General features: G+C 34.7%; 1 protein-coding gene across 12 annotated transcripts in view; it reads right to left on the reverse strand.

Annotated features, from left to right (window-relative positions):
- The window catches only part of RALYL (RALY RNA binding protein like), a 708,475-nt gene that overhangs the window by 569,458 nt on the left and 114,903 nt on the right, over positions 1-24,114 (reverse strand). The window lies entirely within an intron of this gene.

Here is a 24,114-nt window from a genome sequence, read left to right on the forward strand (position 1 = left end):
TGGGATAGCACAGTTCTAGATAGTGCTAAGTGTTGTGAACAAAATAAAAAATAGTGAAGCAATTAGATAGTGGTGGGTGGGGCAGCGGGGGGTGGGGAGAGTATGATGAGAAGAGATTACATTTGGGTCTAGTTCTAAATCAAATGAAAAAGCAGCTATTTGAACAACTGGGGCATGACAATCCAGAAAGAGGGAAGATTAAATACAAAGGCCAAAAAGCAGAATAATGAGTGAAGAGACAAATGAACATGGGAAGTTGAAACTAGGCCCATGTTACTGAAAGCTTAAAAGCAAAGTCTGGATTGGGACAATAAAAGGCTGAAGAGTTGACAAGTTACCTTATCTATTTGTTATATTGGATTTTATAGTAGAACTAAGAGGTTGTTTTTAAGATTTATTTGAGAGAGAGAGAGAGAGAGAATGAGCAGGAGAGGCAGAGAGAGAGAATCTTAAGTGGACTCCATGCTGAAATGTTAAGCCTGATGTGGGGCTTGATCTCATGACCCTGAGATCATGACCTGAGCCAAAAGCCAAGAGTCAGAATCTTAACCAACTGCACCACCCAGGGGCCCCTAACAGATTGGTTCTAAGAAGACATGAATAATCTGAGTTCTATACTAACTTCAAAATCCTTACCCTAAACAGATTCCTTTCCAAAGAAAAGGAACCAGGTAAAATTTGGAAGGCACTATAAATAATATTGTTCCTTTTGACTTTCTCAAGTGGAATGAATTTGATTAGAGCTAGAAAAGGTTTGTTGTGAGTCTATCTTCTTTTTAATGTAGGAAATAACATATTTTCTATGTTCATAAGCTAGATCTATAATTTGAGGGTAATCATCAGTTAGTTCTTTTTCTTAAGTATAAAAAAAAAAATCACTCTTGGAGTCTCACCAAAGAGGACAAATCTAGTAAAGCTAATACAGGAAAGTATTGGATAGGACAGAAATTTACAGGATTAAGCAGTACTTCTAGAGACAGGACATTTTCATGGGATGCTTTATTTAGCATGAAGCTTAACCAACTGGGCTGTATGAAGGAGCAATCAGATGACAGCCTGTAGTCCACAAAGTTCAAGGTAGTTGAATTTGGAATGTAAAGCTAGGGGGAAAATTATTTTCATTAGTCAATGAGAATCTGGAAATCCACAGCCTGCTCATCAAATTCATACCCTGAGTGATTATGTCAGAATTTCATTACCAAAACTACGAGTTCACCCTTACTTTGTATTGTATCTGAATCTATCCCCACAATGACATGTTTGTAGTAAATCCTAATATGACCCCAGGTAACCACTTCTGATTTTTACTGTGTGTGTGACTTCACTAATCTCATGAGGGCTTTTGTTTTAATGTCATTCGTACCTCTTAATATATTTTAACAAATCAAAAATAAGAGGGTTTAAGTTTACATGTTCTAGATAAACATTCATCGAAAACAGGAAGACACGTGAGTTAGATTTGTTTTCTTTTGTTGCTAAATTTCTTGAGTAGAAAAAGCTTAACTCTCTAATTCCATAAGTCAAACCAAATTGGAGAACAGCTACATCAAAACTGATAGTGAGAAGGGCAAGTGTTATGTGGAACAGAGGGTATCATTTAGAGGGCATTAAAGGTAGAAAAAAAGCTAATTAAAATATATTCTATGATGTTGGCATCCAGGATAAAAACACTGTAAGAATTTCTTCTACATTTATCCCACATGCTACCATTCATCAATGTCAGATTATTTAAATATAAATCTAAAAGGAAATTTTCTATTGTGATTAATGCCTTTAACTCTAGAAGAATGGCCTAAAAAGTAATTCTCTTTCCTCAAATTCTCAATGCTCCCATTGTACCCAGAACCAATGCAGAGATAATTAATTCTGCAATAGTGTGGATAGAATAAGTCAAAGATACCCCATATACATCCGATATCCATGCAAATGGCACGAAATTTAAAAGGCAGAATGTAGGTGTCAAAATGAAAGCATATTCAACTTGACAGAAGCCAAGTGCAATCAGGAAATGAGATTTCCCCCCTGTGAATAACAGGGAGCTGGCCAGCAGCTCCATTGAGGTAGACAAAGGGAAGGCAGATGAATTCAACTTTCTACCTGCCAATATTGTCTTTTCTGATGATCAAATACATAAATGATTTTAAATGTTGAATATGGTGAGCTAAAAGTGCTAAAATTTAAAATGTAAAAAAAAAAGATAAGACACAGACTCTGGTAGAGTTAGTCTTTCTGGTCAAATTCTAAAAAAGAGATCTACTATTGAATTGTATACTCTAGAGATTAACTACATCCAAAAGTATGCAAACCACTGACTTTTTCAAAGAGGGTTATAACAGCATCCAATTCCCATATAAACTGTTGGACTCAATTCTAGAAAGTGAAACTCATCTGATCCAAGCCAGAGCATGTCAGAACTTTTTCTGGAAATAAAGGAGTCAGCAAGCTTTCTGCATGAACTCACCCATATGAAGGAGGTGATCACTGCTGACCTAGCCATAGGGATAAGGAAAATCCCTATGGCCTACTATTAGGAAAATGAGGATAGACAATGGATAGTCCCAAGTCAAAAGACTTTATCTGAGTCCCTCCTGTTATTTTTCTATTTTAGCAATTTTTAATATGCATGCATTATTTTTCTTATTAGATGGAGAACTTTTTGGTAATAGACCCTGTTTTTAATTTATCTTAATAGTCTTCACAATGCCTAACACAAGGTTAGGCATTACATTTTATTTACAAGAAGAGTATATATTTTAAGATTTTATTCATTTATTCTGAAAGACCCAGAGACATAGGCAGAAACAGGCTCCCTGTGGGGAACCCAATGCAGGACTCAATCCCAGGACCCCAGGATCGTGACCTAAACCGAAGGCAGACACTCAACCTCTGAGCCACCCAGGCATCCCACAAGAAGACCACTAATATTAAGGGCATAGATGACCTGTCAGGTTTTTACTGGGCGCTTTTTTGGTATTCATGAAAGACTGATCAATGAAGTTAGGTGTCCAACATTAGCACACAAAGCAAGGTTATGAATTGTTATTTAAAATGTGAATCCAGGGGGAAGGGGAAAATGTGGAGTTATTAATCACTGGGCATACAGTTCCAGTAAAATAAGATGAACAAACTCTAGAGACCTTCTGTAAAACACTGTACCTACAGTCAACGGTAATGTATTTTATATTTAAAATTTGTTGGGAAAATAGAGTTCATGTTAAGTGTTCTTATCATAATAAATAAAAATAGCATTAATTCAAAGTTGGGAGAAACTGTTCTCCTGGCAGAGAAAAGGAAAAAAAGCAAAAAAGCAAAGACACACAAAAAAGCAGCACATAATCAACCAAAGGCAAACGGAGTCTAAAGTAGCTATGATTACTTTTCAGTAAAATATTTAAGAGTATTTCTGTTTTCCTCTCCCCTTCTGGAAATTTTGTTCCTTAGCTCAAGAAGGTACTAGAATACAGTCTGCTTTCATGCCTAAGTGGCTTAAAATAACAGGACTGCTGATACATTTTTAGGTAAATCACCCAGGGACCTTCTGCAAGATTTAATTGTCTGGGTTCACTTCTGGATCTTAGTTTAGTTTCCAGGTCACCCCTCCTCCCCTCCGGCTCTTCTTTGAATCCAAAGAATGGCCTCCGGGGACTCATCTTTGCTGCCATTATCTGGGCATACTTCCATTTGAGTCTTTCTCAGCTCTTAGATCCTCTTTTAAAGGTCACTAGGAAGACAGACACAGCATGCAGCAATAATAGAGAAATACATGAGAGTTTAAAAACCATAAACTTAGAAACATATTTAGGGGAAATCCTTAAAAATCTGAAAGATTATTATCAATGATGTTCAATAAATATGGAGTAAAGATTGCTTTTTATTAGCTTGTTCTTTCACTGACTGGTTGACTTTATTTTTTTCATAGGATTAAACCTTGTATAATCCTTTTATTTCCATTCCTCACCTCCTAAGTCTTCCTCCCCTTTGTCTTGTCTTTGGTATCAGACTATATACATACAAGAATGATACACACTAAGTCAAACCTTGTATAATCCTTTCATTTCCCCTTCTCAAGCTGAAGACTCTTCCTCTGCCCATGTGCCTGCTGTATTTGCTTATTAATCAGACCTCAAAGATACTAAAAAAAAGTTTTTGAAGTATTTTAGAGGCAACCAGACCCTTAAGGCTCAAAACAACTAACAAAAACAAAAAACAGCGAGATGACATTTCAAACTAACATTTTAACAAAATGTCCTGTTTTACACACAAAAGGCATTGCCTTTTCCTTACAAATAAGGGCATTATTTGAGAAAGCCACATCACCCAGCACTAAAACAAAGTAAGAATCCCGTAAAACTTTGAAGGCAGAACACCTAAAAAGTTAGTTTCAAGAATCCCAATATGTTGAAGAATGAGGCTATTAAATGTGGACCTAATAGATTCAACTATTTTAAGACTTGATAACATAAACATGTAATTTCACATCATTCAAATAATTTAACATCTACCTATTTAGCATAACGCATTACATAAATTTAAGGAATTATGATTTGCAAAACTATAATGGTGATGCTGATTCATCAAGAAAAGATGGAAGCTATGTGTGTAACTACAGAATATTACTTAATAAGTCAGGGCATGTGTAACACATTTTAGAATTTATTCAAACATTGTCACAGATATGAAAATACAAGACAATGATAAATCAACAAACTCTATTTCTGCCATGCTTACTCATAGCTAAATTTGCTTCTATGACAAACACTGTAGGAGAAAATTAATTTGCATAGGCTTTCCAGATAAGTTTTTCTCTTACAGAAAGTGTTCCTTCATCCCTGCTGTGGACTCACTAGGAGCAGAGTATTTACCAAAACTCAAAGACACAAAACAAAGTACAAGCTTTTATGTGGTTTCTAAAGATTGCTTCAAGAAAACCGTGGAGGCCAAGTTTACAGAGTCTTAAAACCAGTCCAAATGTTTAAAAGGTAACATTGGACTTCACGGAGTCCAAATAATATGAGGATTACCATTATGATCTGATGCTGTGGCTTCAGAGTTAACACACATCATAACTGTACAAGATAAGATAAATACTCTTTTTTGTGCGTGTGACTCAGAAAAACATACTCTGGGCTTCTGATTTAATTGTAAAGATCACAGGTAGGAGGCACAAATACAACTTCCCTGAAAGTACAAATGATGGGTATTATGGTGACTAGCTGCTTGAATAGGTCCTAACAGATTAGTGATATTAGCTCAGTCTCTGCAGAGATTTTTGGTGAGCCTGGATATCACCCTAGCCATCAAGATCTGTTAGAATGTCTTATTTACATTTCCGCTAAATGGAATATATATGCATTGTTCTTTCTGCTTACAGAGTATAAAGTCTATTAAACTCAATAAGACCCATTTTAAAATATCATTGTCTCTTTATCATTTTCAGGATAAACTACTACCCATTTTGCACAACATACGATGGCCCCCCTGGTCTTTCTCAGCAGGCTTAAATCCCAGAACTTGTCCAAATGAACAGTTTAGTTTTACAGAACTTCTTGAAATCCCTCAAACAAACCACCATTTCTCTATCTTTGCCCACACTATAGCCTTTGCAGTAAGTGTTTAAAATGCTGGTTATTACTCCTTACGTTGATTTCACACCTCAAGACTGGCTTGTACCCACAGTTTGAAAAAAAAAAAAATATATATATATATATGATCAAAGGAGAAAGTATGAAAAAGGAAGTGAATCTTGGGTAGAATTTTGTGAGATCCAAACTTTAACTCCTAGTTTGGGAAGAACAAACCTTCAAACAGGGGCAAAATCCAGAGACATGTGAGGAAAATATAGGTATGCCCCGAGGGAAGCAAAGGTGAAAAGTATTTGAAAAAGAAACTATTTTTTTTCCTCATCATTTATAGTAGCTGAATACTACCCGCTTTATGAGTGTGCCGTATGATATTCAGCAAATTTCCAGCAAATGATAACCATTTGGTTGTTTCTAGTTTATTCTGAGTACCAGCAATGCTGTGATGCGCAGTATTCTGCATGCATCTTTATGCTCCTATATCCTATGGTTTCCTTAGTATAAATTCTTATGTAATTACTAAAATGGGTATGTAAACAGTGTAACACTTAAAATGTGGTATATATAGCCAAACTCTTTTCCAGAAAGACTAAAAACTGTACTCTTGTGAACAGTAGATTAGAGTGTTTATGATTTTATGTACTCAAAGCTACCACTGGAGCTAATATTTTATTCACCTTGACTATCAGGTAAGTGGAAATACCAATATTTTATTATGCTTTTAATATGCATTCCTTTTATCCCAGTGAGGTTATGTATTTCTTCATATATTTATTTGCTATTTCCATCAACATTGTGAATTGAATGGGCACATTTTTTGTTTAATTCTTATTTTAAAAAAATGAGCTTGTTATTTTTATTAATTATTGACATATTCATAATACACTTTTCTCTAATTTGCCAGTTTTTCACGTTTTAACTATGAAATAATGCTTTTTAAATAAGTCTTGGGCAACCCGGGTGGCTCAGTGGTATAGCGCCACCTTCAATCTAGGGTGTGATCCTGGAGACCCAGGATCAAGTCCCATGTCGGGTTTCCTGCATGGAGCCTGCTTCTCCCTCTGCCTGTGTCTGTGCCTCTCTCTCTCTCTCTCTGTCTATCATGAATAAATAAATAAAATCTTTAAAAATAAACTCTTAAGACGATTTATCCAATATATTTTTTTCTAATAGGCAGTTTCCTGAAAACAGGTTAAAGGCATCAGATTAGTCTACAGGCTCATTGTACAAAACAAAAGCCAATTCTATATTATGATTGTCATTTAAAATCCAAGGACCAGGTGGGATATCACATAACTATGAGGAATATAAGAGTTCTATCAGAATTTGCTTGTTTGGGCAGCCCAGGTGGCTCAGCGGTTTAGCGCCGCCTTCAGTCCAGGGCCTGATCCTGGAGACCTGGGATGGAGTCCCACGCCGGGCTCCCTGCATGGAGCCTGCTTCTCCCACTGCCTGTGTCTGTCTCTCTCTGTGTCTCTCATGAATAAATAAATAAAATCTTAAAAAAAAAAAAAGAATTTGCTTGTTTGATAATAGGCCACAGTGATTTGTATTGCATTAATACAAGAGAAAATATTTTTATTTAAAGCAATGAGATAAAAAATTACATAGGTGAAAGTAAACCTTAAAAAGTTACTTAAAAAGTGCTATTATGTGAAGCAAACAAAAGTGCAAGAGTTCTTAGCTTAAGGCACTACCTTTCAATTACACATTTGCCAAGGCAAGATATTTTTATATCTACAAATATCACACTCCAAAGTGATTACTGTTGACATGTGAAATTAAAGCTCACAAAGGACAAAGGTAATGCAGTAGGCAGTAATTATTTAAAGTATAATGTCTGTCAGATTAATGTAGACTTAATGAATGATGCTCATTGTGCATTAATACCATATGACAACTTCATGAAGCGCTCTTTAAAAACCGCAAGTGTAGGAAAATCGAGGGATGGCTTGTTTTTGAAAGAAGTCATCCTGAAAACTGACAGATTTCTAGGTCTAGAGATGGTGAACTAACTCAAATGTTCTCTGCAGTTGTTCAGTATCTGACATGGCCCGGAACTGCTTTATTGTAACAGCTCCTATTGTGTTGGTACGACAGTGAACATAGCCAAGATGATTCCCAATAATTAACATTACTGTGAAAGTTCTCAATGGAAGGCAAACTGAGGTATTAATTAAAATAGTAGCAACCAAAGCCCATCCATTTTTTCAATATTAAAGTTTTGGTCCCTCTTAAAGCAAACTCTAATACCTTTTTGGCAAACTCTTTAATCCTTTTTTGAATTACTTTCCCCAGTGGCAGTAAACAAACTATTTATAGTGCATTCTCTTCTGATTCCTTTGTATTCTGGTCTTTAAACACAGTCTGCATTAACAATAAAACAAAAACACAGCACAACAAAAAATATTTCATCGAGATAGCCAAAATAAGTAAGTTGTTATTCCACATACTCTTAAAAGAGCTCCATTAGTGGGTTTCTACTGCTTTAAAACTTCCAAAGAGAAATCACTGTTTACTTTTGGGAGGTTAGCAATATTTTTCTATAAAGGATCAGATAGAAAATATTTTAGGCTCTGTAGACCTTACTGTGTCTGTCACAATATCTACAACTAACTATAACTCTGCCATTGTAGCAGGAAGGCAACATACTCAAGGTAAACAAGTGCATGTAACTGTGTTCCAATAAAACTTTATTTATAAAAACAGGTGGCAAGAAGGATTCGCCCCCTGGGCCCTAGTTTGTGGACATCTGATTTATATAATGAAATTCAAACATACATGACCCTTCACATCACACCAAAAGATACCTCCACAGGCTCATCTCTATCACACTCCCTCTACATATCCTCTAATACAACCAAATTGAATTTCCTCTTGTTCTCTGACATTTCATGTCACTGCTGGTTTTCAAAGCATATCTCATTAACGGGGGAGAGGAAAAATAATTTTCCTCCACACTTCTGAGTTCTTGGCTAAGAGTCTTGTAATAAAAGATTGATTAACAAGAGAAGAACAAACAGGAATTTATTAACATGTATACATTATGTATACACGGGAGGTGCTCAGGAAAAAATGAGTAACTCCCTGAGGTGGCTTATAATTCAGGATTAAATATCATCTTAATAGGGAAAGAGAAGGGAGTATGTAGGTCTCTTAGGGGACAGTAAGTGATTTTTATTTTTATTTTTATTTTTTTTTAATTTTTTTTTTTAGTAAGTGATTTTTAGAAAAGATGAATGAGGCCTTAAAAGAATAAATGGGAGGTATCATTTTGTGACAAAATTTATCTGGGCTCAGTGTAGACTTCCAGTTTCCTCTCCTGTGATAAGAATCAATCTTGCCTGGTTGACCGAACTTCTGGGTAGGGACTGTAGATAACTGAGTTCCTTTTGGAGGATCTGTTTTTAGGTACATAAAGGGAGTTCAGAGAAAGCTTCTAGCTGAATTTATTGTTTTTCAAGTGTCTACAGCCCCAAATAATAGATCAAAAGGAGTATCTTGAAGTCTCTTATTTTACTTCTCTCCACTACCCAGAAAGTCTTAGCCCATTCTTCACTTGGGAAATTCTAAATGTATTTAAACTCACTTAACTAATGCCTTATCTTTTTTGAAGTGTTTTTCAATCCTCTTCACACCCCAAACTGAGTTAATAACACCCACTCTTAAGCTAACAATGCACTGTAGTCCTATGCCCTACCAGTTCTTTCACAACTACTTCTTATAATCTTCAGGTATAAGATTATATTTCATTCATTTTTAAATCCTCTGAATCTGGCATATGACAGAAGTTGAACCAAAAAAATCTTTTTTTGAAATATGACTGGAGAAATCTTACCAACATAGGAGGTAGACACTACTTGTTGTTGCCTCTCAACATCCATTAAAACGTTAGTCCTTAGACTCACTATTTTAAGTCAAAATCACAGCTGCTTAGAAAAATGACAATTTGAAATTTCCTTTACCAGTAAATTCTGTCTATCTGTGGGATCAACATAGAAGTAACCTATGCAAATTCTGCATCATGACCTTAATGTAAAGGGACACAGACTTTTAGGTGAAAAAAAATATGTTTTTAAATCGCTCTCATTTCGTTGTTTGTCATACATGATTACATTTTATCTTAATTATATAAAAACAAACAAAATAGTTAATAATAGTTAAAATAGTTAATAATTAATATATTTAATGCCAATGTTTTGATCTACCAATATGTTTCTAAAGAAATATGAAAATATTTTAATTGGGCTGGCATATTATTTTAAAATATATGACATTATGCTACTATGACATTATTTTAAAATAAAAACAGCTAAATATTCAAGGCATAAAATTAAAAAGCAAAATTTTTAACTGTCTACCTATTATCGAGATTATTTCAATTAGGAAAAGTTAAGCAATTAGCTAAGTGCAAAGAGAAAATACTCTACTTTTATCTCATAGAAAAGGAGTGAACAGTCCAATTAGGATAGTAAGTGGTCATTAGTAGAGAGTCAATCAGAAAGACTAGAATCTGATACAGTTTAAAATGGACCACGAGAGACGTTATCTAAAACAGTATATTAAGGATTGGAGTCATAAATAAACAGAATGTTCACTGAAATTCAGAAACCATAATCTATAAAATCAGATGTAACACTATAATATATGCAATCATATACATATATTAAATTGCTAGTATGAAATAAATCTAGGAGTTTATAATAAGTTCATTACTTATTGTTTGCAAATAAACAAGTGGAACAAACATTTTTATTATTTATATATTTCTGTAAGAGACACAGATCAAAAGTTACTTGCTACCCAGACAGAATGGTGCTAGCAAAGTAGAACTTTTGAAGGCCAAGAAGCAAGACATCTTGAGAAAGTAACTGAGTGATGTTAAAACAAATTATCTTCATCTCTGTGTTAGGAATAGAGGTGGATAAATGAAGAATATACAGGAGGGTCAAATTTGGGTTCAAATTTGTCAACTGTCAGTTCAGTGTTTGTTAGCTGGCAAGAACATGAAGAGAGAGATACAGTAGTCCTTGTAGATCTTTGAGGCTGTCAGCTTGAAGGTGGAGTACTTCTGAGGGACACTTTTCAAGACTTGACATTGCCACTAGGTGACTGAAATGAAGGAATGTCAAAAGCTAGAGGAGTTGAGGATATAAGAGAACTAGAAGTTCAAGATATTTCATCAGTTATAAAGAGTGATTTTGTAGTTACTGCAGGGGCTATCAGGAGGACAATGTAGTGAAGGAATTATTCAGGAAAGGAGAAATCTAAAACCCAGTGAGTGAAACTGATGAGGACATCAAGAATGTGACATTAAGGGAATCATCTGGTGATTAAAAGAACATGTATTGTTTCAAACAATGAAATAATGAAGGTAGTATTTCAGAGTGAGCTGGAAGGTGCTCTCTCTCCATAATAGGGAATCTATAAAAAAAATCTATAAAATCTATAAAACTGGTAATCTCCCCTGAAAAGTTTCATAGAAATATGGACATAGGACATGTAAAGGGTGATGTCACTCTTTTCCCACTAGTACAACAATCCTTATGCTACAATGAAAAAGGTTATTAGAAATCTGGGCGTGGATATACAGTTTAATTCAAGCTTCATAGAATTAAGAGTATCAGAGAAAGCTAACAGTGTACGAGGTAAGGAGCAAAAGGAGTCCTCCATAACATATTTAGGAATATTTCCTGATGAAAACACATTATCATGGGTTATGGAGGAGGCAAATGTTAGGGACAGAATTATGAATCTAACACCTTCAGAATCAAGGTAGGCGGTAAAGTGGCTATAAGCAGTCTCCCCAAATGAGAAATATTGCTTAAGTTTACCTTCATGGACCTGTGCGAGTACAAAGATAGGAGGATCTAGAGAGGCATTAATAAATGTATAATGGTTAATACTAAATAATGTAAAAAAAAAGCTCATACTGTACCAAAAATTAATGATTTTGTAAATAAAATGTTTACTGAAAAAATAATAAACAGGGGCTTGAAAAAATCCAAAGGAATACAATCCTTGTATGAAATTCCACTGAATTGGTTCTCAATATATTGGAAATTTTAATATGTTTCAAGCACTCTTCAAAAGAACTAGATGAAATTGGTTCTACATAAGGAAACTGAGTCAGGAACAGTTAAGAAAGATCACTAGTAAATAGCTCAAAGTACCACTAAAAGTTCATCTTGTTTGAAGTACAAATGGAATAATGTTAACCACAATGGAAGGAAGGAAGGAAGGAAGGGAGGGAGGGAGGGAGGGAGGGAGGGAGGGAGGGGGGGGGGGAGGGAGGAAGGATATATATATCCTTAATGTTTAATACAACATTAAAACACTTGACTGATTCAACAGTAAAACTGCCAAGATATTCAATAGTCAAATAACCAGTCTACTTAGTTAAATAGCCCAAACCACCAATCTACTAATTTTAAAGCACTTAGTGAAATAGACATTTTAATGCATTACTTGTGCAAAATATATTTAATCTTGTATGCAATATATTTATGAGCTTTTCCAAAATTGCGTGGCATGTTTTACTATTTTAAATGATAATGAAGGATTATAATGCATGTATTGAAACAACTTCTACTTCAAAATGTTTATTAAAGTATCATCATTCACAATACAGACACTATCACAAATATACACACTTCAAAATTCACTGCATCACAGTTCTATCATTTCACATATGCTATTAACTATATTACATGATCCAACTATATAACACAAGAGACTCAAAAAGAAAATATTTAAAACGTTGATTACATAACTTCTGTAGTGACATTCAAGTCTCTTTTAACACATTCTAGTATTCCAACCCTGTGATTACCAGAATAATTGCTGCACTGAGTCATATTGTCGCACTCATCTGTTGCAAGATGGCATGTTTAAAATTTTAACTGACAAAACACTTGTTTGATGATGGATGATGGAAATCAGAATACAAAAGAAACTCCCCTTCTTAGTAATAAATCCCTGAAATTTAGTATGTGTGGTCATATAGGCAGTCCATGATTTTCCTCATTTGGTTTATTTGAAGACATTTAATTTAGAACTCCATTTCAAGTGCTTTTACCTACTAATGTGCTGGTTTACCAATTTAACACAGTGCATTGAATTAGAAAGAGGAAAACAGATTTTTTTTTAAGAGCTCAGCTCTAGGCCAAGAAATGGAACGGCTTTGAGTTTGTTAAGGTACATATGTTGAGAATAAAGGAAAGTATTATTGAAAGTTCCAAAGGCAGCCTTTTTCAGAAACCTAGGCCATCTAAAACCTTCTAACAAACTCTATTAAATTTAAGGGAATAAAAAAAAATGGAAAGCTTTTTCTGGCTAGCTTGTTAGATGTGGGCCAAATTTATGATATCATATGGCTACATTATTTATGTGTTACATGAATACTGTACTGTATTCCTTTGTATAAAATATACTTAAATCTGCATGCAATATATTTATGATATATTTATGAGCTTTTCCTAAAACTTGAGGCATGTTTTACTATCTTAAATGATTATGAGGGATTATAATTCATGTAACATTTATTAAAACAACTTCTATTTATAAAATCCCTAGTTGGAGTAAACAAAGATGAATAAGTTATGGTCTTTGCCCTTAAGAATCATGCAATATACTACAGTATATCTTTGCTATGAGGAATACTATGTCACAATTTGGAGGGTAAAAGGCTTTCTGATTTTAACCATCTCCTCTAACTAGCTTCTATTCCAATCCTGGTCCCATTTCCCAAGAATAATGGATACTTGTAACTTCTATTTGTAGAGAGTCACCAACTTTACTATAATAGCCTTTTCACTACATTAAATGATTATGAGTGATGTCTGGTGGGGGGGCACTGATGAGCACATTCCTGAAGTACCTCACTGATCTGCAGTGGAAAACAAGATATATAGCAAAGGAGAGGAAGAGCTGATTGCCAAGAAGGTTGGCTGGAGTCTGGGAGGCTAGAGTCTGATTAGGGAAAAGAGCTGGTAAAAATGGGACTACACTATCAGGCACCTGGTACCCTGTAAAACGTTTATGGATAAATAGATTCATTCTAGATTGAGCCATCTAGTACAACTTTGTAAAAGGTAGCCTTAACTCCATATTTAAAGAATCAACAAAGCCAAGTCTTGGTTGAAGTAGGCTCTCTGGCTTAGAATCTTGGCTCTGTCACAAATTAATGACCTTCTCTGAGTCTCGGTTTCTTTATCTGCAAATTATGATGAAAGCCCAAATCAGAGCATGTGAGGATTAAGTGAGATAATGTATGTAATGAGTTTGGCACAGAACCTGCACATATACAGCAAAAGCTCAGTAACAGGTAACTCTAATTATTTGTTTTTCTTTTTTTTCCCTAGCTTTCTTTTCTCTTCTCTTTTCTCCTATCATTGTCTTCTTGCCAAAACTATTTCCAAGTAAATTTCTTCCTCTACCATTTTTTTTCTTTCTACATTTTACTCCTGTCTTTTACCAGCCCAGAATGTGATCTTTGGTGGAGAATGATTCACGTGAGCTTGAGAAGAATGTGTACTCTGATGTGTTGTACGGTATATTCTAAAAATGCTAACCAGATCAAGTTGATTGATAGTGTTACTCAGGTCAACTAATTCCTTACTGAATTTTTGTCTGTTTGACGTGTCAGTTCCTGGAAGAGGGGTGTTTGGATGGGATGGAAATAATGTATGGAGAAGAGGAAGAATTTTAGAATCATATGATCAAGTCTCAGTCTTCTAGAGTTATCTGCCAACCCAAGTGACACAAGAAGATTAAAGAGGCTATAGTGGGAGAAATCCCCTTCCCCCCTTCCCAGTTGGAATAAGGCTCTGGGATGGACTATTCTCATAGAGAACAAAGTCTTTGTGATGATGAGTGCTCTGGACATATTTTACAATGATTACTCTTCTAGAACCTTGACAAGGTTTTCTTCAGCTCCTCAGGAGGAAAACCCATGACACTATGGGCATATCCTCAAAGTCTGTATCCCTAAAGCGTTCACAATCACGCTAGTCTGTACCCTCTGCAAATTCATCAAAATTACCACTTGGGTGATCCTTAACCAGTTCTTGACTCCAGTGGCTTCTGCTACAGGTAAGCTGATTTTGGAGATGCCTCTCCGGATTAGTTTGTTTCTAGATTTCAGCATGGAAGTTTGCCTTGAGATCTCATTTTTCTGATGTATCCCAAAAAAGCCACCGATTTTCAGTTAGTTTGGCTTTTCTTATAAGGGCAGAATAATAACTTCTAAGATCATTACCTGTTGAAATTAAAATCATAAGTCCCTTCTGCTTTTAGTTCTCTTCATTTCCTCTTTACTTTCCCTAAGATTGTCTTTCTTCCCTTCTTCTTTCTACTACTATACTCAGAAAAATCTTTTCTCCACCATCCAAAAAATAGTCTTCCTTAATAAATGACTTATCATAAGGAAATGTAGATATTCTGAGACATCTCAAAAAATGAAAAGTAAGTTGAAAAATGGCGCCATGATAGTTCATAAAATCTAAGTAAGAATTACTTTCATGGAAAACTCCAGGGTAACACTTTTTCTTTGGCTCCTGGAAGTTCAAAAGTTAAACAATAATCAGAGGCACTGCAGAACGTGACAAAAGCTTCTTAATAATTTTAGTTGGAACCACAGAAACGTAAAATCATGTTTTAGTTTCCTAACTCCAGTTCCCACTTCAGTCAGACAAAAACAGAGTACGCAAAAACATTAGGAGAAGCCTTTCTACCTACGCACTGGAACAAAGTTTTTGTGTTCTGATACACAGCAGATATCAAGTAACCATTTGCTGAATGTATGAGTAAATGATTCCATTTCATCTTAACTTCAAAAGCAACTACAAATAAATATTAGGGTCCATATTATTGGTATTTCCATTTAATTCTGTTATGCATTCAACACTCAAGGCATATATGTATATAAATCTATAAGTATCTATGGAATGCTGTTTTATTAGAGTGAAATAAATTGAGTAAGGTTTGTGTGTGTCTATGTACATGCATGTGTGCATACATGTACATATATACATAAATGCATAAATGCATATATACCACAAATACATTAATATGTGTAGATATATATGTACACACACATATATAAATACAAAGGGGCAGAGTGGAATGACAAACAATGCATAAGGGAAACATCAAGTTTAGAATGCCCATGATATATCTACCCATATTTAATATTACTCTAGTTTAGTAATAGTAAGAATCTGTAACACAGATCAACAGTCGGTATTATTTGCTTCATGAAAAACCTAAGCCAAATACAATAAATCTGATATCATTATTCTGACTGATGAAGATGTATGCTTTCCTGTAAAATCATTACTACTGTAGATATTCAGAATTTCAATCCCAAATGGTGGAATTAGACTGTGGAGAAGTATTTACCCAGCTCATGTTTTAAAAGGAAAAAATATTTTAGTTAAAAACGTACATACACTGACACCATTTATGCATTTTAAGTACAATGCAAGGATTTAACATATACATTTAAAAATAAATTGTAGAACAAGAAAGAGAACAAAACTAGTTAGTTACATATTTGAACTCCATTTTCACAAATTACCTTAGAGAATTTGTACCTTTTGAGAAAAACTCTTTCATGACTATCACAGTTCAAAAGATACATTTTCCTTGGAAGTTTAGCAGGAACACATTCTAATATATTTAAGTGATAAAAGGGTGAGGGAAAAAAATGTGTTTCTTCACCTCAAATAGCTCCATCTTTCCTAAGCTTTTGCTTCTATGCACCAATGACTCAAAAACCGCTAATAAAAGCTTACTTACATTTGGAAAATATTGAAGCTTCCTAAAAGACCTCTCTTCTAGCTATGATTAAAGGAATATGAAGTTAAAAAGACAGCCAGCAAAGCCCTTCTGAGCATGTCAGCTGGTATCTGCACCAACCTTAAGAAGTTAAGGAAGCCTTCCCTCTGCCTTGTCGTCACAAAGAAAAGGAACAACCATTCCCTCTTCTCAGCAGGAAAGAAGGTTACACATTTGGTCAGCTACTCACAACATAAACGCAGTTTAGATTCTTTCTAATAATAGATGTATTAAAACTACCTTCACACCAAGGGCAAAATCTGACCCTTTGTAAAAGTCCAACAGTTCTTGGAAAAACTGCACATCTATCTATATTCACCATGAAGACAGTGAGTACCAGAACAAAATATGGGAAATTCTTTCCAGCTGAATCAGTCTTATTTAGCATGAATAAATACAATTACTCCATTTTATACCTAAGTGGAACCAATCTAGTTTTTCTATAAATGTAGAATGGAGATAAGCCTTTTTCAAGATACCCACTCAAACACTACGTTCAGGCTCTTGACACAACTGCATTAATTGGCTGAGATTCAGTCACATGAAGATGTATACAGATGACCCTTCAGCAACACAAGTTTGAACTGTGCAGGTCCACTTATACATAGACTTTATCAATGAACACAGTACAGTATTTCAAATATATTTTCTTTTCCTTAAGATTTTAATAACATTTCATTTTCCCTAACTTGTTATAAAAATACAGTATTTAATACATACAACATACAAAACATATGTTGTTCGTGTTACACGTAAGCCTTCTGGTCAATAGTAGGCTATTAACTACTAGCGGGGAGTTCAAATTTAGACATGGTTTTTTGACTGCATGGGGGGGGGGTGTTGGCAATCCTAACCCCTATGTTGTTCAAAGGTTAACTGTATTTCAAATTCACCTAAGAGAATAACTCCTGGTTGAGTATCAATGCAAAGAGTGTGCTAAGCACTTTAATTCACTTAACTCTCTTAATGGCCTTTCCTAAGTAAATGTTTTATCCATAGCAAAACAAACACGTGTTGGCAGGTCATTCTATCCCCACAAAAAAAGCCTAAAAGAATTTAATAAGGAGAAACATATTAATGAACCACCTTTCATTCATTTCAGTCAAAATATGTAAAATTTTACAGATAAGGAAATTGATGCATTAGCTTCATAAAACCTCCCTGTTAATTTGGCCTTTACCATAGATATTTTGATGGCAAAGATTATATTTGTCTGATTCACTCTATTCTCATCACTCCCCATATTGCCATTCAATTGCTGAGTATTTACTGACCTTTCTATATGTGTGGCATTGTGCTAAGCAGCAAGGTTTTAACCAACAAATAAAACACTTAAACTTCCTGACCAAATGGCTGGTAACATGGTAAAAAGAAAATTAAGGTAGTGTGCAAAAAAGAACTTGTAAGTGTTACAATTGCTACAAAAATAAAACCAAAAAACCTACCACATGATAGAAGTCTGCCACCATTATGAAGTCAATGAAGATTTTAGGAGGATGTTACTTACGAGTGATGTGAGTTGAAAGATAATTAGGAAAGGAGGGCAGACAGAGAAAACAGCATATGCAAATGGCCAGTGGCACAGTGATGTGAAGGAAAGTGAAAGAAAACTATTTTGGCTGGAGAAAAGAGTGAAGAGGAGGCCCATATGTTACAGATGTAGGTGGAGAATTCGGTTGGTAACATTTAGCTCATATTCAGGATGCTGGTCCCCATTCTAAAAGCAACAGAAAAGATCTCTGTGCTGTTCCACACACCAACATTCTTGGTTTAATGCTCTGCTATTGTCAAATTAAAGTTTTAATAATTTCTGGGAAAAACCTTTGCACCTTCATTTTCCACTAGAACTAGAAAGGACGTAGCCAATCCTATTGCAGGGAGTTAATGGTGGATTCAGGTATACATGTTTTGTGGCTATTTTAGCTGTCTACAAAAGAAATAATGGTAACAGACTAAAGTGAACCTGGAAGGAAATGGTATTTAGGAGGAAAAAAGGAAAGGATTGGTAACAGGTATCAATACTTAACAATTTAAATCATGATTGAATAAAAAACAGAGAAGAAAGGAAAGAAGGAAGAGGAGGAAGGAAAGAAGAAAAGGAAAGCATAAAATAGTTTCTATGAAACCTAAGATCGTGCTTTTCCCACCATGGCAAATTCCATTTCACTTGCCGTGACACAAAGCATGGCCCTGACCATGACACCTTTTTCCCCCAAAATTTTCAATAACACAGCACACACTGATAGTTACCCAAACAAAATCTACCCTCTTTCCTCAGCCTCCTTGCTAGCAGAGGACTGATTTTGTTCAGTTGAAACCCTCCTTTACAGACCACGTGCTTCGGTAAGCCAGTCAGTCAGGGCAAACCCATTCCCTTTGTGGGTTATCGGTTTACAAACCAGGCGTGGCACAGTTCTAACCAATATGAAATAAGGAAAAATAGACTTGAGAGCTTTCCTCACTGCTAAAGAAGCACAGGCGATGTCTCCTCCTCCCCTCTTCCACTTGATCCTGGCACATAACCCCAGAATCAAGGTAGCTGTCTTGACATCATGAGGAAAGGGACAATAAGCTCAGGATAGCAGGGAAGCAAGATGGTAAACCTTACAGTCAGCTGCTGAATTACAAAGCCTACGAGCACCTACTTTGGAAATTCTAATGTGCAATCATAAAATTCCTTTTGTTTAATCCTACTAGATTTAATATCCTTGAGGTCAGAGGCTGTTTTATTCATCTTTACTCTGCCCTTAGCATCTAGCATAGTGTTTTCAATCTCCTAGCTGTGGTTACGTTATGAAAGATGAGTTAATTTAGGAGCTAAGGATTATGTGTAGCTAAAATATCACAAAATAATATTTGGTACTGATTTACATGTACTTCATCCCTGCTGTTCTATCTTCCATTTAACATGGGATCATTATGTTGAATAAGAAGTGGGTATTTTTGCTCCTATGAATCATAAAATCTAGCTTTGGAGTACTTTTGAGAATACCTAACCTAATTAAATGAAGTGTTATTAAATTTTAATTAACGTGTGCTACTCAAAATTAATCAGATCCATAACTAAAATCATGCTTAGCAAATGATCACACACAAATGAAGCTCTCTAGTAATTTCAAATTAAGTTTTATTTTTAAAGAGTTTAATATATTATTTTTTTCTACTGAAATAGCCCCCGATCTGTGCCTGTTTTTCACCTGGTCAGAACAGAGAGAAATATTCTAGATGTAAAGACGGATAGTGTCTTAAATTTCAAATCCTTGAGAAATGCTGAGTTTAAATCACTAAATTTATGGATACAGAGTGAGAATAAACATTTGAGCATTCTGAAATAAAATATAAATAGATCCACCAGAAAACAACTACAGTTAAATTTAACAATGTTTAAGCAAACAGGACAAAACAATAAATCACTAAGATTTTGCTTTTATTCTAACCATACTTGCCAGAATAGATGTGTTATTGAGTAAAAAACACCTTTCCTACTTTTCTACCTAATTTTCTATATCAAGTGAAAAAACTTGTAAACACAAGTATTCATAATAACTTGATAAAACTTATGGAAATAAAATAATTTATCTTTCTCATTTTGAGCATGATATGACACAAATATTTTTGAAAGAAGTCTAATGAATGACTTAGAGTACATGAAACATGGTTATAGAAGAGAACAAGAGAAGTACTTTTCCATGTCTTTCTTAGTCTGAATTTCTATAAACTATAAATGTAAATTGCAAACCAGGCATTTAAGCAGATTTAGGACAGAGATGCCTGAGAGTAAACTGAGTAGCAAGATAATAAGTTCTGGCAAATCAGAGTAAAGATGTCTTTGGTAAAGTCATGATAGAAACACGAGTTTAAAGAGCTTTCTGAATGTTATGATGATCAGGGTCTAAGTTAACAAAAAGTGAAGGGCGCATGTTTTATACACAGTAGGTAATCACAGGCATGTGCAATTTCCCAAACTGAAAATAATAATAGTTTTACAAGATACTAAGATTCTTTGTATTTCAGTCATGCAACAGGACAAAACAGGATCAGTTGTGTTAAAACCTAAGTCTTACTCCAGCTTTTATGAATTATCATCAAGGCAACCTACTATTTTCATTAAATTTTAAATTCAGGGAAATATTCTATATAATTTTAATATTTGTGTCCTTGACTCTGAAAAAAAAAAAAATTGCCAGACAGTGGGATCACAGATTGAAGGCAATTTCCTGCCCAATTAAATATTCAGAATTGGCTATCAACCATGCAGCTAGTGGACTGTTCTATGTTCTTGGGTTACATTACAAAGAGAGGCTACAAGAATCCTCATTGAACTTTAATACACACAGTCTACATAAGTAGGCTTAAATTAACAAGAAATTGGGCAGCTAATTCAGCCAATTTTAATTTTTTTAAGTCAGCCAGTTTGACCAATATGTAATTCCTTTGAAATTAATGATCATTATTTTGCTTAAGGTAAGGCAAGGACATGGTTCAAAATTCAGGAGGTGGGGATCCCTGGGTGGCGCAGCGGTTTGACGCCTGCCTTTGGCCCAGGGCACGATCCTGGAGACCCGGGATCGAATCCCACATCGGGCTCCCAGTGCATGGAGCCTGCTTCTACCTCTGCCTATGTCTCTGCCTCTCTCTCTCTCTCTCTCTGTGACTATCATAAATAAATAAAAAATTTAAAAAACAAACAAACAAAAAAAAATTCAGGAGGTACGAAAAACACACTCATTCCAAAATCTCCTAACATGAGATTCTCCTTCATACCTACAACCAACCCTCTTCCCAGGAGTTGCACATTGTTATCAGTCTCTTCCATATAATTATTTAAGTATACATTTTTGCATATCCAACAAATATGTATATATATACTCCTTTCCCTCTTTTATAGTTTTATACAGACGTTATAAAACTAGGTAAGCACACTTTTGGCATATCATTTACTATATGACCCCACATCACTACATACTTCCTTAGTTCTTTTTAAAGGCATCTATTATTCCACAGTGTGGACAAATATAAGTTATTTAACCACTGTTCTCTTGTACATATAAGACTTCACATATAGAGGGGTGCCTGGGTATCTCAGTCGGTTAAGCATCTGCCTTCCACTCAGATCATGATCCCAGGACCCTGGGATCGAGCCCTGCATCAGGCTCCCTGCTCAGTGGGGAGTCTGCTTCTCCCTCTCTCCCTCTGCCTCTTCTCTCTACTTGTGCTCTCTCCTTCTCTCTCAAATTAAGAGAATCTTAAAAGAAAAGAATATATATATATATTTTTAAGAGTTTAATATATTATTTAGTTATATATATATGATAATATATATATAATTCTGAGATGGATTGTGTGGATAGAATATAGTTTATTTTCTTCTTTTTTTTTAATTTTTTTGTTTATTTTCTTCTTGAAGGACATTTGGTTTGTTTACAGTGTTTTGTTATCCCAAATATTAAGTGAATAAATTTTAATCTATATCCTCTTATACATATATGACTGTATCTATACGAAAACTCTTAGGTGTGTATGTAATTTCAATAATGGACTGCCAAACTACTTTCCAGTTATACATGAGTGCATTTGCCTCTCTAAGGCCACACACCAGATGATTTTTAAAGCCATTTGATATGTCTAAGAGCTATTTATTTTTTGTGAACTGTTTGTTCATATATTTAGCCTATTTTTCTATTAAGTTTTTAATCTTTTTCTTGCTAACTTGGAAGAGCTCTTTATATGTATCTTAGGAATGTACATCACAGTCTGTCATTTTTGTCATTGCATTTTGCTTATGGTAACATGTCTTTTAAAAACATGTTTTTAAAAAACTCTTTTACATATTATTTTTAAATTGGGGTTCAAGTTTTGTTAATATACTTACAAAAGCCCTGTAACACTTACATGTTTTATATACATATTTATGTATATGTAATCATTTTTCTTCTAATATTTCTCCAGCCTCTTTTCTTTTAATTATTTGATTTTTTCTCAATTTAGAACGTTGAGAGCTTGAGGTACTACTTATGGTTCCAAATTTATTTTCTTCCTTGTAGACACAATGTTGTTCTAACTCCCTTTATTGTACAATCCACCAGATTTGAATGTCATTTTTAAATTCTTGTATGTATTTGCTCTATTTCTTTGTTTTATTCTTGCTGTTATTCCAGCAATCTCTCTGCAGTATATACAGGAGTACATTTCTTAGATGACTGAAGCTTTCTAATGAATCTCAATATCTAGTAAGGTTAGTTTCCCCTCACTACTCTTTACTTTCAAGTTTTTTCTTTTAACTCATCATTGTTTTCATTATTTAGAAATACTAAAATTTCGAAAATAATGTGCTCAGTTACTAACACAATTCCCAATATTATTTTACTGGGCTCATGAGAATTTCGTAAATTTACAGATAATCAGGGGATCCCTGGGTGGCTCAGTGGTTTGGCGCCTGCCTTTGACCCAGGGTATGATCCTGGAGTCCCGGGATCAAGTCCAAATCAGGCTCCCTACATGGAGCCTGCTTCTCCCACTGCCTGTGTCTCTGCCTCTCTCTCTCTCTCTCTCTCTCTCAATCTCTCTCTGTGTCTATCATGAATAAATAAAATTTACAGATAATCAATCCCCTTTTGTAAATTCAATTGTCCAAGTACAACAGAATAACCTTTATACAAGTCTTGCACATTTCTAGAGATTTATGTATAGTATTTTGGTTTCACTAGTAGAGTAAAAAAGATGTCCTTTCTATCATTCTGCTTAAACTATCTTGTTTATGAATAGAAAATTTATTTTACTTGCTAAATTATTTTGTTTATAATAGCTTTTATATTTTCTTGATGTATTTTTCACTTAATTGATCATTATTTGCAAAGATAATGACTACATATCTTGAAAACACTTATAATAGATAAAAAGCATAATATATATCAATATATGTAAATATGTGAGTATGTATAAATAATATACATATGTATTAATATTTTTATGTTTGTATATGGTTATTTCTCTCATAATTTATTTATTTATTCACTTGGGGTCATAGTTCCTTCTTCCATTTTTCTTAATTGGGTGAGCCAATTTTTTTTCTTTCAAAACACCTAGCTCTGGGATTTCTCAAGAAATTGTATTGTTTTTCTTTTAGGTTTTTTTTTGTTGCTGTTCTTGTTTGTTTTGCTTTTTCATAGAGGGAGAGAGAGAGGGAGTGTGGTGGGAAGCGGTACAGGAGGAGGAGGGAGTGAGAAAATTTTAAGCATGCTCCACACCCAGCACAGAGCAGATGAAGGGTTCAATCTCACAATCCTGAGATCACAACCAAGTTGAAATCAAGAGTCAGATACTTAACTGACTGCCCCTTTTAGATTTTTCAATTCATTATTTTCCAATTTTTTTTTAAGATTTTATTTGTCTATTCATGAGACACAGAGAGAGAGAGAGAGGCAGAGACACAGGCAGAGACACAGGCAGAGTGAGAAGCAGGCTCTATGCAGGGAGCCTGATAGAGGACTTGATCCTGGGATTCCAGGATCACACCCTAGGCCGAAGGTAGGCGCTAAACTCCTTAACGACCCAGGCATCCCATTATTTTCCAATTTTAACTTTACTAATGCCTCTTGCATTTCTTTAGCCCATTTTTTCATGAGTTAGATGCTTAATTTATTAAAAAAATAGATTGTTTGCTAATATATATGTTGAAGTCTGTGAATAGGTCTCA

The sequence above is a fragment of the Canis lupus genome, chromosome 28 (assembly GCF_048164855.1).
Source record: "Canis lupus baileyi chromosome 28, mCanLup2.hap1, whole genome shotgun sequence".
Lineage (NCBI taxonomy): Eukaryota > Metazoa > Chordata > Mammalia > Carnivora > Canidae > Canis > Canis lupus.